Below are 21081 nucleotides of genomic sequence, written 5' to 3' on the forward strand. Positions count from 1 at the left end.
TATCCCCTTGAAATCCTAGAATGAATTAGAAAGCTCTTATATACACCATATACCCAATTACACTCATATATATAGCTTCTATGTGAATCACAATCAAAATATGATACAAATCACGCACTTACACAACTCTGCGTAATTCTACGTGATTGTTCGATGACACTTTGATGGCATATCGTTAGACTATTGATGGGGCATCATCAGACTTTTGATGGCATCGAAAACCTTCGATGCGCATCAAACCAAACACCAAAACATTTTAGCAATAAAATATGAATATTTCATATTTTTCCGATGGCACCTCGATGTGACTTCGAAGGCATCGATGACATCGAGGAAGACACTACAAAGTGTCGAATTTTTAAATTTTATCGATGGCATCGAACAACTCTCGACGGTATCGGCAAATCCTATTGCTGAAAGATTTTAGACATCAACAACATAATCCACCTTAACAAAGTACAAAATACAAAGATCAACCTTCAGGATCGAACAAGCTTTATAAGAAAAAGTACACACTTATGGTCCAGTTGAAGAGTGGACCATTTTGATTTTTGGTCTGTAAATGAGTGGGAGGCCTCTTCATCTCATTCAAGTGAGGCTTTGCCATTAGTGGGTTGTTTGGATCTTAAGTTATTTAAGATAATCTACTTATGCCACAGGTAGCTTATCTTAGTTTCTACTTACTAAGAAGATATGTTTGGTAAATAACTTACTTATCATCTTCTCCTTTCTTTTGTCTCTCCTCATATCTCCCGTTAGTAACTTATGAAAAGCAGAAAAGTTTTTTTTTTAATTAACTAAAGTGATTAAGTAATTTCAAGTTTAAAAAATTACTTATAATTAATCATAAACCAAACTTACTTATCTAAAATAAGTCACTTATCAACTACCGTAAGTAGAAAAAGTAACTTATTTGATGGTATCCAAACAGACCCTAGGGTACCAACTAATTGTGTGGTCCAAAGCTCCAATTACTCTTGAAATTTTCAAAACATGTTGTGCAAGTCTTTCCCATGTGTCTAGGTTAATTAACTGTACTCCATTGCTTGATAGGTCCACGGACGATGGGCCTAACCATGTTATTCTCCTATTTTTTCTAATCTCTTTCCATGTTGGGTAAAACTTCAACAACTCAAAGGATCAAAAGTTATACTTGAACTAAAACTTACTATTTATTTATAATAAAAACAAAGCTAAATGGGACATTTAACCATTGATCTGATGGAATCTCGCAAATCCGGTATGGGCAACCCAACATTGTAGGTTGGTTGGCTTAAGTAGGTTCTCCTACCCCAAAATCATATATAATATGTTGACAAACTCATCCCAGTTTGCGATATATGATTGATTTAAGGTTCTGACGGTCCAGATCATTTCCACCTCCGATCAAGCCATCTCTAGTTCATCTTTGCCATGAAAGTATCCACGACCCGCTCTACATTAGTAGTGTTGAATATATGTTGAAATTTAATTTAAATATCTCTGAAATGAAAAAGCAATAATAAGATCTTTTTCTGGAATCTTAAAAAAAAAAAAAAAAAACCATAGTTCCTTGTTTCCCAGATATTTATTAATTTGATTAAATTATTTTATTAAAGATGCTTTTAACTTAATATCTGTGTGTATTTTAGGTCATAAATTAAATAATTTTTTATTTAAACCTGCAAAAATGTCATTTTCATTTTTATATAAAAAAAATGTGCTTTTATTTTTCTGAATAAAATATGAAAAAGGGGCGGCTCAGTCTGACTCTTCTAAGTTGTTGATTCATTCTGTATGGCTCAACTCAAGACTGGATTAATTAGTCTTAAGTTACTGAGTATTTTAATCTTGGTATATATGCACATAATATTAAATTTTAAAATTACAATTAAAATGGTTATAATTTTTATATGCACGAGTAAATGTTATTCTTTTTCTAGGCTTCTCTTGTTTAAAACAGTAGACAAGAAAAATAGGCTGAAATTTTTTAATGAGATTAAAGATGATCAGGCATCATGAGCTTATCATATATGCATGATATCCAATCCACAATGGATGTTTAGGAAAGTATTAATTGATCCGTGGAAGACTCTTGGATTTCATTGCTAAATAGAAACGTATACAAAAGGATAAACAACAGACGATTACCATAAGTATTTGACCGAATTTAAACTTTAAACAATTTAAACTTAAACAAATGCTATCGATTCGGAGGTTGAGAAGTTGTGGCCTTAACACTCTCCCGCAAGTTAAACCGGCATTCAACAATGTGAAGCATGGATTGAAGCAACTGAAATGGTACAAAATTTAATCCTTTTATAAAAATATCAACGATCTAATCAAGAGAGCCAATAATGCGAACTATAACATCACTAAGAGTAACTTTTTTATGAATAAAATAGCAATCAACTTCAACATGCTTCATACATCCATGATAAACAGGATTTAGGGTAAGAGAGATGACATTTATTTTGTCACAAAAAATAATAGGAAAATCCTTGAGAAACAGAGTCAAGTCTCATAAAAAGCATTTGGGATGAGTATTTATAGGCATTCGTACGTGTGAAGTCTCGAATCTTGTGTTGTAGGGCCCACTGTGCACAACAAGACTCTATTGCGCGGCTCGTAATGGACCACCAATCTTCATCATGTTGCAAGGATCCATGCAATATATATGTGTTGCGCGGACACGTGCAACATACCTCTATTATGCGGTCACACACGACACACCTTTAGAAAATATTCTTCTTTTATCCCTTCATTCTCTTCTTCTTTCATAGTTCTTTCCCCACTATTTTTATGCCCCAACAGTCCCAACATGATGGATGATCATGCACTGGTGGGTTGAGGTGCAATACAAATCGAGTCAAAGAAAAGAGAGAGAAGTGGGAGGTGGTTGTTAATGTGGTGACGTGCTTATGCACGTCACTGATTTTTTTCTTTTTCTTTTTTAATTAGTGAGGTAGAGAGCCCCACTGAATATGTTTAAGAAAAATCTACGTTGTCCATCTGTCTTGTTGGATGATGTTAAGACATGGGCTAAGAAATGAGGTAGATTCAAGGTTAAAGTGGGCCACACCAAAGGAAATAGTAAGACTATTGGAAATACCTTTTGTTTAAAAAAAAGGAGATGTTACATACTTAGATTGAGTGAGATATAAATCAATAGATGTGCAATATGCCTCAATGATAAGAAAATAATATAAGAGGGTTTACAAATCCCTTATTGCAAATAGCCAATAAAGATCAAAGAATAAAATGAAAAAGGCTACATTGTGAGTGCTCGTAATGATAGTGTCGTCGACATATATGAGTATGATGATTAAGTCCCCTTAATTACGACGAATAAAAAGTGACAAATCTATAGTGAAGGCAACAAAACCAAGTCCTTGGAGATAAGTTGTAAGACAAAGATACTAGGCACGAGGAGCCTGCTTGAGTCCATAGAGAGCTTTATGAAGCTTACAAACATGAGTTGGGTGAGAAAGATAGACAAACCCTTAGGGTTGGGCCATATAAACCTCCTCTGCGAGTACCCTACATAAAAAGGCATTCTAAACGTCAAGTTGTCAGATAGAGCAAACATAATGAAGAGTAATGAAAAGAACTATCCAGACTATAACATACCTAACCATTAGACTAAAGGTCTCACCGTAATCAATTTATAGTTATTGATGGAAACATTTGACGACGAGGCACACTTTTTAAGACTCGATAGTGTCATTTGTATATTATTTTATTTTATACACCCATTTGCGACCAACTAGATTTTGGTTAGGCTTGGGTGGAACCAAGGACCAGGTTCCTTGACATTGTAAACTTTCAAACTCATTAGCCATAACAACGTATCATTCAGACAATTTGACAGTTTGGGTATAACAAGTAGGCTTAATTGGTACAAAAGACATTTAAAGAACCGCAGGTAACGGATATTTGGTAGTGACAAACACTTTTGGTTTAAATATACCATCCTTGGCCTGAGTATGCATAAAATGAGTAAAGGTAGAAATGAGTGGAGGGTAAGGCGGTGCTGGCAGTAGTAAAGAAAAAAAGGAAGAGGTGTAAGATGTGGAGAGGAAGGCGGTGTTGGCAGTGGAAAAGAAAAAAGTAAGAGGTGTAAGATGAGAGGCAGGAGTGGGAGATGCATATGATGTTGAACATGTAAGAGGTAAGAAGGGTACCATGGCTATGAGTGGAGGCATAAATGCTGAAAGCGAAGATGTGAAAAGTTGATTCAAATGTACATGATCTCTTCTTCTAATTCTCCATTTAAGAAAGTATTTTTCACATCCATTGGTGAATCACAAGATTATGAGTAGAGGTAGTAACTATCAATACATGTATAATTATGATTTTGGTGATTGGTGAATATGTGTCAAGAAAGTCAATTTATTCCTTTTGCCTTAACCACAACCCCAGTCTTGAATTTTTCAACAAATCCATCTAGTCTAAGCTTAATTTTAAAAATCCATTTACAATCGATGGATTTACTACCCGGAGGTAGGTCTACCAATTCCTAAGTATTATTGTGAAATATAGAGTCAATTTCACTATTAATATCTTCATTCCAAAAGATTGCATTAAGAGAGCTCATAACTTCAGCATGTGAGGACGGATTATCCTCTACAAGAAAAGTGTAAAAGTCAAGTCCAAAGCTATTATCAACTCTTACCATCTTACTTTTTTTTAGGTTCCATGGGCTTTTCTATCGAGTTATTCTTTACTTCAATTTTTACAGCCGAATCTGCTACGTCTATGAAAGAAGAATCTTTAGATTTAGTTGAAAATATATTTTCAGAGAAATTGTATATAAGGATTTGATAAAATTGACATCAATATGATTATGAGATATCAAATCCCATAATATATAAGTCTTGTTATTATGTGTATAGCTTATAAATACACAATCAATAGTTTTATCCCCTAATTTAGTTTTCTTGGGTAAAAATAGCTCTACCTTAGTTAGGCACCCCATACCTTAAAATATCTCAGGTTTGGAGGTTTGTTTTTCCATAATTCATAAATGAGTTTTATCAGAATTTTTATGAGGTACACGATTTAAAATATAACATGTAGTAAGAAAGGCTTCTTCCCATGGATTAAAGGACAAATTAGAACTAAAAAACATAACATTTACCATGTTTCATTGGATTTTTATTTTTCCTTTCACCTATTTCATTATGCTGAGATGAATATGGTGCAGTTATCTCATGTATAATTCATTTCGATTCATGGTAAGAAACAAAGTTATGAGAAATGTATTCTCCACTTCGATCAGATCTAAGAATCTTCACATTTCTTTCTAATTGATTTTCTACCTCATTCACAAAGTTTATGAATTTATCTTTTATTTTATCTTTACTCTTGATCAGATATACCCTTATATATTTTGAGTAATCATTTATGAAAGTTATAAATTATTTCTTTTCTCTACGAGTTATAATATTTTTAAGGTCACATATGTTACTGTGAATCAAATACAGGACTTAGTTATTCCTTTTAACTCTTTTGAATAATTTTTTGGAATATTTAAATTGTACACATATTTTACATTTACTTTGATTTTTTCCTTTCCACTTTAGGAATAAGTCTTATACTAGTCATGCTTTTAATAGAATGATAATTCACATGACATAGTCTAACATGCCACATATTAAGAGACTTAATCAAGTAAGAAGAAGAATTAGTACTATTATCATTCATAACACTCAATTTGAACAATCCATCAGTAACATAGCATTTCCCAACAAAAGTATCATTCTTAGTAATAACACATTTTTTAAATTTAAAAACCAACTTAAACCTATTTTTGTCAAGAGTAGAACCAAAGACAAGATTCTTCTGAAGGTCTAGCACATGCAACACGTCAAGAAGAGATAACACCTTTCCAACAGTAAGCTTTAGGCTCACCTTCACCTTGCCCATGACCTTTGGCTTGGATAAATTTTCTCTTGCATTCTCTACCTTCTCTTGCATTCTCTACCTTCTCGTACCTGGAAAATGTGTCACGGTATAACAAAAATGCTTAATTAGTGGTACCTGGATTAATCCACAACTCATATAAGCAAAAAGCAATGAGTACTTCAGTGACAACTCCCACAAACTCTTGATAACATGTGCATTGTCTTTTTCCTTCTTATCGCTGTTACAAAATCTGTATTCCTTAATAAAGTGTTTATTTTTTTCACACATATAACATCCTTTATTCTTTTCATTGTTCTTGTCTATTTCATTATTTATTTGGCCATGCGAATGCTTTTCTTGTAGTTTATACCTTTAGTGTTCTTGACCATTTTGATTATTCTTAATAAGGTGGGCTTTAGTTACGGATTCTAAATCTAGAGAATGTTTACCATGGTTCCTCACTTCATCTTGTATAAGTATGTGAATGATAAAGTCATTCAAGTTTATGTCTTTTCTCTTATGCTTTAGAGAGTTTTTATACTCGCAAAATAAAGGAATTGTTTTAAAAATTATTACAATAGTTTGGAAAGCTTTATCAATCATCATACCTTCAGACGAGATTTCATATGCTATCTTCTGTAAATTATGCACCTAATTTATTATAGACTTATTATTAGATATTTTAAAATCAATATAATGATTAATTACATACTTCTTTGTTCTAGCATTCTCCGTTTTAAATTTCTTTTCAAGATGATTGCATTATTTTTTTACAATGGAAAGATGATAATAGATATCATAGTTTTCATTGGTCATTGCATTTAGAATGTGATTCTAGCATAAATAGTCATCATTCTTCCATTTCGATATTTCAAAAGATACCGTTGGTTCATTTTCTTCAAGTAATGAGACAAAATCTTTAATAATATATAGATCAACTTGAGGGAAATTAGATAGAACTCCATTTTTTAATGTCATCTATTGAAGTTCTTCACATAAAAAAATTTCAATTATATGAGTCTCAGCAATGGTAGCCATAGTGTCAAGATTTTTTAGAGAGAAATCTATCTTTAAATTGTTAATTGGTTCTGAAATACAAAGATATAAAAAAAAATTCAAAATAATAAACAAAAAATAATAAGAGAAGAATTTGGAGAGCTGAGGCACGTTATTGTCGTTGTATAAAAGACAAATTTGTCATAACAGAATACGATCCCTGATGCACTACGTCCTAACAAGTATGCCCCTAGGATATAATAACTCTCCTCCAAGATAAACGGCTTAGAACTAGTACACTCTTGATCACAACTATACAAACTTAAGAATACTCAAACTGATTTTCCCAGAGAGAACATAGAGGGAAAATCTAGAGAAGAGAGAATTTTCAGATGATTTCGCAATAGAGATGAGATGTTCTTATAAAGAAAAAATAAGTAGTTGTTGGAGTTCAAGGTGCATGCGAGCGGCGTAATAAATACATGTCGGTGCATACTTACTCATTGATTATTAAATATACAATAACTCTTTATCCTCTCGTACATGAGTAAGTCAAAGCATATGCAGAGAAAATAAAAAATATACAATACAAAACATACTGCACTACACCTCGTTATAACCGTGGCGCGTGCTCACGAGGTTGCTTCCATAGTATTCTTTTGCTTTCTAATAAAAAAATTAGTGAAAAATTTTTATATAAAAATTTAATTTTCTTAACAACTTTTCGACATGGAACAAAACTTAATTCAATTACGGTAAGTTGGTTAACAAAGATAAAATCATTATTTTTTAAAATTTTCAAATCTTACTTTTTAAATCATTTTCATTTAAAGTTGCATACCATGTCAACTTAGTAGTGGGCTTGCGTTAGCCTATCTAAGTTTTCCAGGGGATTATGATTTTTAGGCTAGCGTAATCGATGGACAGGATGGATCTCAGGAAAGTTAGGCTGGTGCTCAGTGCACAAGGTAGTTAACCAAGATTTTTCCTATTGTACGACTCACTTATGAGTCAGGCACTTTACTAAGCTCTCCCATACTTAGTTTCCAAGAATACTCCCCTGCTATACGGACACACATTGACTAGACCAAAATGCCCCTGCTTTATCAGAAATGTGATTTCTGAAAGCTAGGGTTCCCTATGGCTAAGGATTATAACTGTAGCTATAACTGTAGCCATTGAAAATGCCCCTGCTTTATCAGAAATGTGATTTTTGAAAGCTGGGGCTCCCTATGGCTATGGATTATGTCACGCCCCAGACTCAGCAACCGGACTCACAAGGAACCTGATGGCCAGTTCTGGCCGCAACAGCCTCCGTAGTACCCCATTCTCGGCTCCTGAGGCAGGTTCTGATCCTAGGATCCTACAAGGAGGATTTTCATAACGGTATAATCATTCCAACACGAGCATATCCAAGATCACAACAAGTATATCTGAGAATAGCAAAGGGCACACATCACAAAATCTACTACGAATTTGAACTTTTACAAGCTTACATAAGGTCCAAAAGGACATACATAAGATAATAGAAGAAAGAAAGGAAGTCTGCAATACTGGATCCTCAAGCTTAGCTCTAATCCAAACTCTGCCTCTATGATGCCTGCCTACGATCTCCTACACGCATCAATCGTGCATAAGCTTATAGAAGCTTAGAGGGTGGTGTAAGTGTGTGATAATAGTGCACAGAAGAATAATAGGAGATACAGGAAGGAGACATGATCAAAGCCAACACCACCAGCCTTACCAAGGCTGTCATGACTGCAAGAAGCTATACCAAGGTAGGACAATAATACGGGAAGCCATACGAAGGCTATATAATGCAATGAGTATGGTAATGCAAAGGGTACTGGGTGCCATGCCAAGGCGATGCAATATGAAGCTTATACAACCGATGCAATGCAATGTGAAGTAATGCCATTGCTCATATCCAACCCACATATCAAGTACATTTCCATCATAAGAAAATCACCAGGGTCCGTTATACTGCTGGATGACTACCGCTCTATAGACCCCGCACAGTCAAACGAGTGTAAGAGACCTCACTACGCTGCCTGCGGACAACCAATTACCAGTAAGGCCTGAAGGTAGCGAACTTATTCACGAGCTGGTGAGACTCAATCTAGCAATGCCTCCTTACATCAGGCGAGTAAGGCCACACCCCTATCCAATCGACTACATGACAGTGGGAGTCGTGACCTAACGGTATAAGGCCCTCGTGTGCTCATATATTCCACCTGGTCACGGCATTGGAGCAGATCCTTGGTACCATGGAAGTTTTGAAAAATTCACCCATGGGTATCCTATGCATCCAGTATGCTCAAGTAACATTTTCGGTGTCCAAACATGGCCATCCATGATGTATCTGTGGAGGCTACAGCCCTGATGAAGTAATGACGATAATGCTCATATGTTATGCAATGTCAGATGTATAAATCATACAATCAACCATGCATCAATTCCAAGCATGCAACGTGCTCAAGAGGGAATACTACGTCCCTTGGAGAAGGTAACAGGCAATGCGCAATGACACAATATGACTACACACACATAGTGTCAACCAAGCATACAATGATGTACATGAGTCATGAGGATAAATTTAATCACACTATATGGTGATTTACAATGTAAATCACATTTCTCTTATCCAAGAAGGAACCAAGACTAGGTACTTAGACAATATCTTTAAGGAATCCAACTTCTAGTGGGGGCCCATTTACCTGAGGTAGCCCACGAGCCTAAGTATATAAGCTACGGGTCTAAGTAATATAGAAATGAGCCTAACAAGAGTCTAAGATGGTCATCCAATCACTCTTAAATACAACCGGGCCTAGAGGGGTCCATAATGGGAACATTTAACCACCAATCCCGAAAAAGACATATCAACCATAAACTATATGGATAGAAGGCTCAAGGCCTATATTTAAGATAAAAATAAAGGTAACCATATATATATATTCCTCATAATAGGCCATAAAAAATATAATACCACTTTTAACAACATGGGCTCTAAGAGGGGAATTAAGGCCCAAGGCCCAATTTCCAATGGCCATAGAATCCATGCATTAAGTTGGACTTGGTGGGCAGCCCGCGTACACAATGTACGACCAAAAAAATAAGTTTAAGTTTGGATGAAATGGGCCCCACTACATCAGCTCAATAACTAGAAATTTAAGTGGGCAACCAAGCACTACCAAAAAAATGGGTAAAGGCTACGGACTTAATCCGTAGCCTTAGGTCTATGGCTACGGATTAAGTCCGTAGCTAGTCCGTAACACGACCGTCGTCGTAGGTGCCATAACGATAGGTCTGGAACCTATGGCTACGGATTTAATCCGTAGCCATAGACCTAAGGCTACGGATTAAATCCGTAGCCTTTTCCCTTGTAGCAAAAAAAAATAAACAGCTATAGATATATTTGTAGCTGAAAGTCCGCAGTAATAGGGCAAAATTTAAAAGGCTATACCTATCTGATTATTGGCTACGGATTTAATTCGTAGCTATATTGTAAATAGCTACAGATATAATCCATAACAATTATATCTGTAGCAAAAACTTCAAACAGCTACGGATATTATTTGTAGCTGAAAGTCCGTAGCAATATGCCAAAATTAAAAAGTCTACACCTGTTTGACTAGTGGCTACGGTCAATATCCGTAGCTATTTTGTACATTGAAAAATTAAATCACCTGTTCATTCAATTACCACCTGTTCATTCAAATACCACCTGTACAATCATTCATTCATTCATCACCTGTTCATTCAATTACCACCTGTTCATTCAAATACCACCTGTACAATCATTCATTCATTCAATTACAATCATTCATTCATTCAATTACAATTACAATCCTTCATTCATTCAATTACAATTACAATCCTTCATTCATTCAATTACAATTACAATCCTTCATTCAATTAATTACAATTACAATCAAATACAGTTACAAATACAATAATGCTGAAAATACAAATCTTTGGCTTCATTAGAGAAATGTGCTCGACTTCACCGAATTTCAGCAGCTTCGTATATTCCATCATCCTACAAACAGTCATGTCATTCATAAATTAGAATGCCCATTAGAGAAAAGAAAGACAGTAAAAGAAGTGCATCACGTATAACCACTTTTTTTTTCTTAATGAATTAAAAAAAAAAAAAACTCAAAGAGGAATGAAATTGACACAAAAGAAATGGTCTCACCATATGATTATAGGTTTAGGTTTGGTTTAGGTTAAGGTTATAGATTTTGGTTTAGGTTTAGGTTATAGGTTATAGCTTTTGGGAACTTGATTACAGGTTAAGGTTTAGGTTTAGGAAATCGGGTTCGGGTTCCGGATCGGGTTTAGGTTTGGGCTTTCAAGTTTAGGTTTAGGTTAGGGAGTTGAGATTAGGATTAGGTGTAGGTTTTGGTTTAAGAATTTGAGAATACATTTAGGTTTTAAGTTTAGGTTTAAGTTAAAGGTTTTAGGAAAGGTTATAAGTTTAGGTTAGGTTTATGTTTAGGTTTAGGTTTAGGTTATAGGTTATAGCTTTAGGGAATTGAGAATGGGTTATGGTTTGCGGAAAGGTTAGGTTTAGGTAATAGGTTTTGGGATTTGGGAATAGTTTTAGGTTATAAGTATAGGTTTAGGTTAGGTTATAGGTTAAGGTTTAGGGATTTGAGTTTAGGTTTAGGTTTAGGATTAGGTCTAGGTTGAGGTTTAGGGAATTGAGTTTAGGCTATAGGTTTAGGGAATTGAGTTTAGGTCTAGGTTAAGGTTTAGGGAATTGAGTTTATGCTATAGGTTTAGGTTTAGGTTTAGGTTGAGGTTTAGGGAATTGAGTTTAGGCTATAGGTTTAGGTTTAGGTCTAGGTCTAGGTTAAGGTTTAGGGAATTGAGTTTAGGTTTAGGTTTAGGATTAGGTCTAGGTTGAGGTTTAGGGAATTGAGTTTAGGTTATAGGTTTAGGTTTAGGTTTAGGTTGAGGTTTAGGGAATTGAGTTTAGGCTATAGGTTTAGGTTTAGGTCTAGGTCTAGGTTAAGATTTAGCGAATTGAGTTTAGGCTATAGGTTTAAGTTTAGGTCTAGGTTGAGGTTAGGTTATAGGTTTAGGTTTAGGTTTAGGTTTAGGTGTCGGTTTGGGTTTTGGTTATAGGTTTAGGATTAGGTCTAGGTTGAGGTTTAGGGAATTGAGTTTAGGCTATAGGTTTAGGTTTAGGTCTAGGTCAGTGGTTAAGGTTTAGGGATTTGAGTTTAGGCTATAGGTTTAAGTTTAGGTGTAGGTTATAGGTTTAGGTTTAGGTTTAGGTTTAGGTGTCGGTTTGAGTTTTGGTTATAGATTTAGGTTAGGTTATAGGTTAAGGTTTAGGGATTTGAGTTTAGGTTTAGGTTTAGGTTTAGGATTAGGTCTAGGTTGAGGTTTAGGGAATTGAGTTTAGGTTATAGGTTTAGGTTTAGGTTTAGGTTGAGGTTTAGGGAATTGAGTTTAGGCTATAGGTTTAGGTTTAGGACTAGGTCTACGTTGAGGTTTAGGGATTTGAGTTTAGGTTTAGGTTTAGGATTAGGTCTAGGTTGAGGATTAGGGAATTGAGTTTAGGTTATAGGTTTAGGTTTAGGTTTAGGTTGAGGTTTAGGGAATTGAGTTTAGGCTATATGTTTAGGTTTAAGTCTAGGTCTAGGTTAAGGTTTAGGGATTTGAGTTTAGGCTATATGTTTAGGTTTAGGTTTAGGTTGAGGTTTAGGGAATTGAGTTTAGGCTATAGGTTTAAGTTTAGGTTTAGGTTGAGGTTTAGGGAATTGAGTTTAGGCTATAGGTTTAGGTTTAGGTCTAGGTCTAGGTTAAGGTTTAGGGATTTGAGTTTAGGCTATAGGTTTAAGTTTAGGTCTAGGTTGAGGTTAGGTTATAGGTTTAGGTTTAGGTTTACGTTTAGGTGTCGGTTTGGGTTTTGGTTATAGGTTTAGGATTAGGTCTAGGTTGAGGTTTAGGGAATTGAGTTTAGGTTTTAGGTTTAAGTTTAGGTTTAGGTTGAGGTTTAGGGAATTGAGTTTAGGCTATAGGTTTAGGTTTAGGTCTAGGTCTAGGTTAAGGTTTAGGGAATTGAGTTTAGGCTATAGGTTTAGGTTTAGGTCTAGGTCTAGGTTAAGGTTTAGGGATTTGAGTTTAGGCTATAGGTTTAGGTTTAAGTCTAGGTCTAAGTTAAGGTTTAGGGAATTGAGTTTAGGCTATAGGTTTAGGTTTAGGTTTAGGTTGAGGTTTAGGGAATTGAGTTTAGGCTATAGGTTTAGGTTTAAGTCTAGGTCAAGGTTAAGGTTTAGGGATTTGAGTTTAGGCTATAGGTTTAAGCTTAGGTCTAGGTTGAGGTTAGGTTATAGGTTTAGGTTTAGGTTTAGGTTTAGGTGTCGTTTTGGGTTTTGGTTATAGGTTTAGGGTTAGGTCTAGGTTGAGGTTTAGGGAATTGAGTTTAGGTTATAGGTTTAGGTTTAGGTTTAGGTTGAGGTTTAGGGAATTGAGTTTAGGCTATAGGTTTAGGTTTAGGTCTAGGTCTAGGTTAAGGTTTAGGGAATTGAGTTTGGGCTATAGGTTTAGGTTTAGGTTTAGGTCTAGGTCTAGGTTAAGGTTTAGGGATTTGAGTTTAGGCTATATGTTTAAGTTTAGGTCTAGGTTGAGGTTAGGTTATAGGTTTAGGTTTAGGTTTAGGTTTAGGTGTCGGTTTGGGTTTTGGTTATAGGTTTAGGTTAGGTTATAGGTTAAGGTTTAGGGATTTGAGTTTAGGTTTAGGTTTAGGATTAGGTCTAGGTTGAGGTTTAGGGAATTGAGTTTAGGCTATAGGTTTAGGTTTAGGTTTAGGTTGAGGTTTAGGGAATTGAGTTTAGGCTATAGGTTTAGGTTTAGGTCTAGGTCTAGGTTAAGGTTTAGGGAATTGAGTTTGGGCTATAGGTTTAGGTTTAGGTTTAGGTATAGGTCTAGGTTAAGGTTTAGGGATTTGAGTTTAGGCTATAGGTTTAAGTTTAGGTTTAGGTTGAGGTTTAGGGAATTGAGTTTAGGCTATAGGTTTGAGTTTAAGTCTAGGTCTAGGTTAAGGTTTAGGGATTTGAGTTTAGGCTATAGGTTTAAGCTTAGGTCTAGGTTGAGGTTAGGTTATAGGTTTAGGTTTAGGTGTCGGTTTGGGTTTTGGTTATAGGTTTAGGATTAGGTCTAGGTTGAGGTTTAGGGAATTGAGTTTAGGTTATAGGTTTAGGTTTAGGTTTAGGTTGAGGTTTAGGGAATTGAGTTTAGGCTATAGGTTTAGGTTTAGGTCTAGGTCTAGGTTAAGGTTTAGGGAATTGAGTTTGGGCTATAGGTTTAGGTTTAGGTTTAGGTCTAGGTCTAGGTTAAGGTTTAGGGATTTGAGTTTAGGCTATAGGTTTAAGTTTAGGTCTAGGTTGAGGTTAGGTTATAGGTTTAGGTTTAGGTTTAGGTTTAGGTGTCGGATTGGGTTTTGGTTATAGGTTTAGGTTAGGTTATAGGTTAAGGTTTAGGGATTTGAGTTTAGGTTTAGGTTTAGGATTAGGTCTAGGTTGAGGTTTAGGGAATTGAGTTTAGGCTATAGGTTTAGGTTTAGGTTTAGGTTGAGGTTTAGGGAATTGAGTTTAGGCTATAGGTTTAGGTTTAGGTCTAGGTCTAGGTTAAGGATTAGGGAATTGAGTTTGGGCTATAGGTTTAGGTTTAGGTTTAGGTCTAGGTCTAGGTTAAGGTTTAGGGATTTGAGTTTAGGCTATAGGTTTAAGTTTAGGTTTAGGTTGAGGTTTAGGGAATTGAGTTTAGGCTATAGGTTTAGGTTTAAGTCTAAGTCTAGGTTAAGGTTTAGGGATTTGAGTTTAGGCTATAGGTTTAAGCTTAGGTCTAGGTTGAGGTTAGGTTATAGGTTTAGGTTTAGGTTTAGGTTTAGGTGTCGGTTTAGGTTTTGGTTATAGGTTTAGGATTAGGTCTAGGTTGAGGTTTAGGGAATTGAGTTTAGGTTATAGGTTTAGGTTTAGGTTTAGGTTGAGGTTTAGGGAATTGAGTTTAGGCTATAGGTTTAGGTTTAGGTCTAGGTCTAGGTTAAGGTTTAGGGAATTGAGTTTGGGCTATAGGTTTAGGTTTAGGTTTAGGTCTAGGTCTAGGTTAAGGTTTAGGGATTTGAGTTTAGGCTATAGGTTTAGGTTTAGGTTTAGGTTGAGGTTTAGGGAATTGAGTTTAGGCTATAGGTTTAGGTTTAGGTCTAGGTCTAGGTTAAGGTTTAGGGAATTGAGTTTGGGCTATAGGTTTAGGTTTAGGTTTAGGTCTAGGTCTAGGCTAAGGTTTAGGGATTTGAGTTTAGGCTATAGGTTTAAGTTTAGGTCTAGGTTGAGGTTAGGTTATAGGTTTAGGTTTAGGTTTAGGTTTAGGTGTCGGTTTGGGTTTTGGTTATAGGTTTAGGTTAGGTTATAGGTTAAGGTTTAGGGATTTGAGTTTAGGTTTAGGTTTAGGATTAGGTCTAGGTTGAGGTTTAGGGAATTGAGTTTAGGCTATAGGTTTAGGTTTAGGTCTAGGTCTAGGTTAAGGTCTAGGGAATTGAGTTTAGGCTATAGGTTTAGGTTTAGGTTTAGGTTTAGGTCTAGGTCTAGGTTAAGGTTTAGGGATTTGAGTTTAGGCTATAGGTTTCAGTTTAGGTCTAGGTTAAGGTTAGGTTATAGGTTTAGGTTTAGGTTTAGGTTTAGGTGTCGGTTTGGGTTTTGGTTATAGGTTTAGGATTAGGTCTAGGTTGAGGTTTAGGGAATTGAGTTTAGGTTATAGGTTTAGGTTTAGGTTTAGGTTGAGGTTTAGGGAATTGAGTTTAGGCTATAGGTTTAGGTTTAGGTCTAGGTCTAGGTTAAGGTTTAGGGAATTGAGTTTGGGCTATAGGTTTAGGTTTAGGTTTAGGTCTAGGTCTAGGTTAAGGTTTAGGGATTTGAGTTTAGGCTATAGGTTTAGGTTTAGGTTTAGGTTGAGGTTTAGGGAATTGAGTTTAGGCTATAGGTTTAGGTTTAAGTCTAGGTCTAGGTTAAGGTTTAGGGAATTGAGTTTGGGCTATAGGTTTAGGTTTAGGTTTAGGTTGAGGTTTAGGGAATTGAGTTTAGGCTATAGGTTTAGGTTTAGGTCTAGGTCTAGATTAAGGTTTTGGGATTTGAGTTTAGGCTATAGGTTTAGGTTTAGGTCTAGGTCTAGGTTAAGGTTTAGGGATTTGAGTTTAGGCTATAGGTTTAGGTTTAGGTATAGGTTGAGGTTAGGTTATGGGTTTAGGTTTAGGTTTAGGTTTAGGTGTCGGTTTGGGTTTTGGTTATAGGTTTAGGATTAGGTCTAGGTTGAGGTTTAGGGAATTGAGTTTAGGTTATAGGTTTAGGTTTAGGTTTAGGTTGAGGTTTAGGGAATTGAGTTTAGGCTATAGGTTTAGGTTTAGGTCTAGGTCTAGGTTAAGGTTTAGGGAATTGAGTTTGGGCTATAGGTTTAGGTTTAGGTTTAGGTCTAGGTCTAGGTTAAGGTTTAGGGATTTGAGTTTAGGGTATAGGTTTAAGTTTAGGTTTAGGTTGAGGTTTAGGGAATTGAGTTTAGGCTATAGGGTTAGGTTTAAGTCTAGGTCTAGGTTAAGGTTTAGGGATTTGAGTTTAGGCTATAGGTTTAAGCTTAGGTGTATGTTGTGGTGTGGGAATGGAGTTTTGTCTTGAGGTTTAGGTTTAGGTCTAGGTCTAGATTAAGGTTTTGGGATTTGAGTTTAGGCTATAGGTTTAGGTTTAGGTCTAGGTCTAGGTTAAGGTTTAGGGATTTGAGTTTAGGCTATAGGTTTAGGTTTAGGTATAGGTTGAGGTTAGGTTATGGGTTTAGGTTTAGGTTTAGGTTTAGGTGTCGGTTTGGGTTTTGGTTATAGGTTTAGGATTAGGTCTAGGTTGAGGTTTAGGGAATTGAGTTTAGGTTATAGGTTTAGGTTTAGGTTTAGGTTGAGGTTTAGGGAATTGAGTTTAGGCTATAGGTTTAGGTTTAGGTCTAGGTCTAGGTTAAGGTTTAGGGAATTGAGTTTGGGCTATAGGTTTAGGTTTAGGTTTAGGTCTAGGTCTAGGTTAAGGTTTAGGGATTTGAGTTTAGGGTATAGGTTTAAGTTTAGGTTTAGGTTGAGGTTTAGGGAATTGAGTTTAGGCTATAGGGTTAGGTTTAAGTCTAGGTCTAGGTTAAGGTTTAGGGATTTGAGTTTAGGCTATAGGTTTAAGCTTAGGTCTATGTTGAGGTTAGGTTATAGGTTTAGGTTTAGGTTTAGGTTTAGGTGTCGGTTTGGGTTTTGGTTATAGGTTTAGGATTAGGTCTAGGTTGAGGTTTAGGGAATTGAGTTTAGGTTATAGGTTTAGGTTTAGGTCTAGGTCTAGGTTAAGGTTTAGGGAATTGAGTTTAGGTTTAGGTTTAGGATTAGGTCTAGGTTGAGGTTTAGGGAATTGAGTTTAGGTTATAGGTTTAGGTTTAGGTTTAGGTTGAGGTTTAGGGAATTGAGTTTAGGCTATAGGTTTAGGTTTAGGTCTAGGTCTAGGTTAAGGTTTAGGGAATTGAGTTTGGGCTATAGGTTTAGGTTTAGGTTTAGGCCTAGGTCTAGGTTAAGGTTTAGGGATTTGAGTTTAGGCTATAGGTTTAGGTTTAGGTTTAGGTTGAGGTTTAGGGAATTGAGTTTAGGCTATAGGTTTAGGTTTAAGTCTAGGTCTAGGTTAAGGTTTAGGGAATTGAGTTTGGGCTATAGGTTTAGGTTTAGGTTTAGGTTGAGGTTTAGGGAATTGAGTTTAGGCTATAGGTTTAGGTTTAGGTCTAGGTCTAGATTAAGGTTTTGGGATTTGAGTTTAGGCTATAGGTTTAGGTTTAGGTCTAGGTCTAGGTTAAGGTTTAGGGATTTGAGTTTAGGCTATAGGTTTAGGTTTAGGTATAGGTTGAGGTTAGGTTATGGGTTTAGGTTTAGGTTTAGGTTTAGGTGTCGGTTTGGGTTTTGGTTATAGGTTTAGGATTAGGTCTAGGTTGAGGTTTAGGGAATTGAGTTTAGGTTATAGGTTTAGGTTTAGGTTTAGGTTGAGGTTTAGGGAATTGAGTTTAGGCTATAGGTTTAGGTTTAGGTCTAGGTCTAGGTTAAGGTTTAGGGAATTGAGTTTGGGCTATAGGTTTAGGTTTAGGTTTAGGTCTAGGTCTAGGTTAAGGTTTAGGGATTTGAGTTTAGGTTTAGGTTTAGGATCAGGTCTAGGTTAAGGTTTAGGGAATTGAGTTTAGGCTATAGGTTTAGGTTTAGGTCTAGGTCTAGGTTAAGGTTTAGGGAATTGAGTTTAGGCTATAGGTTTAGGTTTAGGTTTAGGTTTAGGGATTTGAGTTTAAGCTATAGGTTTAAGTTTAGGTCTAAGTTGAGGTTAGGTTATAGGTTTAGGTTTAGGTTTAGGTTTAGGTGTCGGTTTGGGTTTTGGTTATAGGTTTAGGTTAGGGTTTAGGTTTAGGTTTAGGTTTAGGTGTCGGTTTGGGTTTTGGTTATAGGTCTTGGTTTAGGTTTAGGAAACCGGTTTTGGGTTCGGGGTCGGGTTTATGTTTGGGTTTTCAAGTTTAAAGATAGGTTTAGGTTAGGGAGTTACGATTAGGATTAGTTGTAGGTTTAAGTTTAGGGAATTGAGAATACATTTAGGTTATAGGTTTAGGTTTAGGCTTTAGGTTTTAGGTTAAGGTTATATGTTCAGGTTTAGGTTATAGGTTTAAGTTAAGGTTGAGGTTTAGGTTATAGGTTAAGATTTTAGGTCATGGATTTTGGTTTAGGATATAGGTTATAGGTATAAGTTAAGGTTTAGGTTTAGGTTTAGGTTTAGGTTATAATACATAGGTTTAGGGAATTGAGAATAGGTTAAGGTTTAGGTTTAGGAAATCGGGTTTGGGTTAGGGGTCGGGTTTATGTTTGGGTTTTCAAGTTTAAAGATAGGTTTAGGCTAGGGAGTTACGATTAGGATTAGGTGTAGGTTGAGGTTTAGGGAATTGAGAATACATTTAGGTTATAGGTTTAGGTTTAGGTTTTAGGTTTTAGGTTAAGGTTATATGTTTAGGTTTAGGTTATAGGTTTAAGTTAAGGTTGAGGTTTAGGTTATAGGTTAAGATTTTAGGTCATGGGTTTTGGTTTAGGATATAGGTTATAGGTATAAGTTAAGGTTTAGGTTTAGGTTTAGGTTTAGGTTATAAGACATAGGTTTAGGGAATTGAGAATAGGTTAAGGTTTAGGTTTAGGAAATCGGGTTTGGGTTCGGGGTCGGGTTTATGTTTGGGTTTTCAAGTTTAAAGATAGGCTTAGGTTAGGGAGTTACGATTAGGATTAGGTGTAGGTTTAAGTTTAGGGAATTGAGAATACATTTGGGTTATAGGTTTAGGTTTTGGTTTTAGGTTTTAGGTTAAGGTTATATGTTCAGGTTTAGGTTATAGGTTTAAGTATAGGTTTTGGTTTAGGTTATAGGTTAAGATTTTAGGTCATGGGTTTTGGTTTAGGATATAGGTTATAGGTCTAAGTTAAGGTTTAGGTTTAGGTTTAGGTTTAGGTTTAGGTTATAAGACATAGGTTTAGGGAATTGAGAATAGGTTAAGGTTTAGGTTTAGGATATCGGGTTTGGGTTCGGGGTCGGGTTTATGTTTGGGTTTTCAAGTTTAAAGATAGGTTTTGGTTAGGGAGTTACGATTAGGATTAGGTGTAGGTTTAGGTTTAGGGAATTGAGAATACATTTGGGTTATAGGTTTAGGTTTAGGTTTTAGGTTTTAGGTTAAGGTTATATGTTCAGGTTTAGGTTATAGGTTTAAGTATAGGTTTTGGTTTAGGTTATAGGTTAAGATTTTAGGTCATGGGTTTTGGTTTAGGATATAGGTTATAGGTCTAAGTTAAGGTTTAGGTTTAGGTTTAGGTTTAGGTTTAGGTTATAAGACATAGGTTTAGGGAATTGAGAATAGGTTAAGGTTTAGGTTTAGGATATCGGGTTTGGGTTTGGGGTCGGGTTTATGTTTGGGTTTTCAAGTTTAAAGATAGGTTTAGGTTAGGGAGTTACGATTAGGATTAGGTGTAGGTTTAAGTTTAGGGAATTGAGAATACATTTGGGTTATAGGTTTAGGTTTAGGTTTTAGGTTTTAGGTTAAGGTTATATGTTCAGGTTTAGGTTATAGGTTTAAGTATAGGTTTTGGTTTAGGTTATAGGTTAAGATTTTAGGTCATGGGTTTTGGTTTAGGATATAGGTTGTAGGTCTATGTTAAGGTTTAGGTTTAGGTTTAGGTTTAGGTTTAGGTTATAAGACATAGGTTTAGGGAATTGAGAATAGGTTAAGGTTTAGGTTTAGGATATCGGGTTTGGGTTCGGGGTCAGGTTTATGTTTGGGTTTTCAAGTTTAAAGATAGGTTTAGGTTAGGGAGTTACGATTAGGATTAGGTGTAGGTTTAAGTTTAGGGAATTGAGAAAGGTTAAGGGTATGGTCCCTGCAAAGAAAATATAGATATAAACAAGGCCATCCGACGCAAATGCCAGGCCCCTTCCAATGCTGTTCATAAAAAATGGACAGCTTCATCATGGTCATAATAGCGGTTCCCTCTTTCCAGGGAACCCCGCTCTTCCGAATAGCTCCGACGCACATCCGAGACTGCTCCATTAATTTCGATCAAATACATAAACAAGACCTATCCAAATGGACAGGCCCCTCCAACGCTGTCCATAGGAAATGGACAGCTTCATCATGGTCATAACAGCGGTTCCCACCTTCCAGGGACCCCCGCTCATCCGGATAGATCCGACGCACATCCGGGTTTGCTCCATTAATTTCGAGCAAATTTAATGGAGCAAATACGTAACCACTTGGTCCCAAATACTTACTTTATAAAAGAAAATCTCCCCTGTTTTTTAAAATTTTCTATTTCGATCTTTTTTAGCTCAAATCCATGTCAATGCATGAGAATCATACATAAACATGGATTTTAAGCAAAATACATGAGGAAAATTACAACATAGATATCATGCACATGATATCACATAATGTACTGTTTAATGAACTACACATGTGCATTCTTAACAAGAGACGTACCAGATGCTTGAATCTGAAATATGCAGCTCCAACCCTCCCACATGCAACATCCACCTGAAAGAATGCGCATAACCGTCATGCTTGAGTAATCATTATAGGAATGTACAAGTAAAACTATAAAACCAGAGATACTCACTGCAT

The sequence above is a fragment of the Magnolia sinica genome, chromosome 3 (assembly GCF_029962835.1).
Source record: "Magnolia sinica isolate HGM2019 chromosome 3, MsV1, whole genome shotgun sequence".
Taxonomy (NCBI): Eukaryota; Viridiplantae; Streptophyta; class Magnoliopsida; order Magnoliales; family Magnoliaceae; genus Magnolia; species Magnolia sinica.